We start from the raw sequence: 2,945 nt of genomic DNA on the forward strand, positions 1-2,945 counted from the left end.
TCATCCCACAACTCTTCTGGTCTTCGGTATTTAGTGTTTAATGTAACAAATCTATTCTTCAGATGATCTCTAAATTCATGTGGGCTATATTCAAGGTCATATTTTGGCTCTCATGGACTTGTTTTCGTTTTCTTCAGTTTGAATTTGCATATGAGTAATTGATAGCCTGTTCCACAGTCTACCCCTGGCCTTATTTTCACTGCCTTCCAACCCAAGGGGCTAATTTTCTGACCTTGTATCTGACAGTGTTTCTCTGCTATTCATAAGATTTTCAGTGACTAAAGATTCAGAAGTAGTTCATCACCCTTTCTTCCTAGCATGTGTTTGTCTGGAAGCTCATCTGAAACCTGTCCACCATGGGTGACCCTTCTGGTTACTTAAAATACTGGCGGCATAACTCTCAAAATCACAGCAACTCACAAGCCACCACCATACGACAGACGGACAAGTTTACATTGTTACGTAATTTTGACAATCCAGGTGAGAAGTGATGATGATCTAAATTTTAATTTGGAAGGAGAGAAACAAACTGATTTGAAATTTGGTAAGTAAAATTAGCAGAATACATATGGGACAAACTATGTATGAGACTAAGGAAAAGAGAGTGTCTAGAATGAGCAGCGCAGTTTGTCACTGAAAGATATAATCACTTGAGGTAATAAAGGAGAAGAAAGAGGTCTATTTTAACAATGTAAAAATTGATTTTATTTTGGAAAATGTTGGCTATAAGGACCTATAATTCAACTATGCAGGTACAGAGATATGTGTCCAGAACCGAATACTCAGAAGAGTGAGTTAGATAGACAATTATATTGAAAAATCTGAATGTGGGAATTGATTAGCCAGTTGGGGCTTTAGCACTTAATTGTGTGAGTTTGGAAAACCACTTTATATGTGCTTTGCACATCGATAAATCAAAATTAATATAAAATATTAACAATATCTTAAAATTCTGGGCATTTTTCAAACCTGCTTATTAGAATTAATCTAATAGTGATCATTATGTTTGTAGTGTCACGATTGTATTCCTCTGTACATGAAGTATAAATTATAGTATTTTTCAGAATTATGTTCATTTAGATCAGCTTTCTTCCATATTTGATATTTTCTAAGAACTTGGGAAGAGAATGAATGTTCTACTGAGGCAGGGGTTTTTACAGCTCTAGAGTTTAGTCTCTGACATACTGCCTCTCATTTGTTCTGCTCATACACTGTTTCTAAGCAATGCCAAATGTGTTTCTAATATTAAGCAAAACTTTTCTCTTACTTACTTTCATTCCATTTATAATAATCATTTTGTTCATTATAGAAAATACCTTTAGGGCTGCTGGTTGAGTTGAGGCAGGGGTGGGAAGATATGCTCTGTGATTCTAGGGGATCTTTCCAAGGTAATGGATACTTTTCTGGAGAGAGAAATGAAATTTTGGCCTGAGTGTATGTTTGTGGTTCCGACTGATGAGAAGATACTGTTTAGTTTATATTCCCTGACTTTGTCCTGATCCCTCAAACAAAGTCAAATTTACTCTCTACTTTTTCTTTTCTTTTTTTTTTTTTTTTGCTTCTGTGCTCTAGATTGGAAATGCCTTCTCTAAGTATTTGGTAAATAGCCCAATATGAAACTGCTTTATCAAATCACAACATTTCTCTGAGGAGTCTTTTAAAATTGACCACTTATGCCAGATAGGAAAACCTCAGCAGGCTTTCCAAATTAAAGCACTCTGGTTCTTCCAACAAAGCTCTTTGAAAGCCAAGAAACATGGGGTTTGCACATTTTGGTTTACAGATCTCAAACTGAAATTTGATTCACCTTACTTTTCATTAAGTACCAGGAAGAGAATTAACTAAGTTTTTCCTAGAACTAAACATAATCTGCTTCCAACTGTATTTTGTGAATTTAAAAGCATTTCAAATGATTAAAAAGTAGCCTTGGATCTGTAATTCAAACACAGTGATCATGATTGCAGCACAGCTGAAGTAAATCACATATATTGTCTTATAGAAACATAACCCTCTATTGTGAACAAGGAGGAGACTTTTAGATTTATAACATTGAAGATTAAAACAGAGAAAATTCTAGGTTCTATTTTAAACCCTATGTTTTTGCAAAGTGCTTTCAATGTAATACTTATTGGCTTATGCTGGGATTGCTATATATAAAACCAAGTTAAGATTTCATTTTCATTGTCTGTGTACAGGTTCTATTAGTGGACGTGGTTGTTAAGTGCTGTTGAGTCATTTCAGACTCAGGGTGATCCTGTGTAGGATTTCTGAGGTTGTACATTTTCACAGGAAAAGAAAATGTCATTTATCTTCTGTGGAGTGACTACTGGGCTCAAACTGCTATTCTGTAGTTAGCAGTTCAGAGCTTATCTTACAGTCATGCTGTTGTTATTAAATGCTGTTGAGTAGATTCCAACTCATAGTGTCTCTGTACAGGTTTTCCAAAGAGCAGCTGGTGGGTCTGAACTGTAGACCTTGTAATAAGCAATCAAGTACTTATCCTACAGTGATAAACCACAACTCCACAAAACTGTTGTTGTTAAGCGCTGTTGAATGAGTTCCAACCTATAAACACCTTGTATAGGGTTTCCGAGGTGCACCTGGTGAGCTTGCACCACTGATCTTGAGGTTCAAATTGATTATAATCTAGGACATTAATCCACAAGGCAACATTAGGACTTCACTCCACTATTAATAGGTTCATAGTGGTTACAAATCGGGCTGCGAACTGAAAGGTCAACAGTTCGAAACTACCAGCTGCTCTGCAGGAGAAAGATGAGGCTTTCTGTTCCCGTAAAGATTTACAACCTCGGAAACCCTGTTCAGGGTCGCTATGGGTCGGAACTGACTCAACGGCACTTAACAACAACAACAACAATGAGTATTATATGAAGTACAAATTTGTCAGTGATAGGATAATATCCATGCCCCTACAGGGAAGCCCA

This window comes from Chrysochloris asiatica, unplaced genomic scaffold, assembly GCF_000296735.1.
Source record: "Chrysochloris asiatica unplaced genomic scaffold, ChrAsi1.0 scaffold00200, whole genome shotgun sequence".
Classification (NCBI taxonomy): Eukaryota; Metazoa; Chordata; class Mammalia; order Afrosoricida; family Chrysochloridae; genus Chrysochloris; species Chrysochloris asiatica.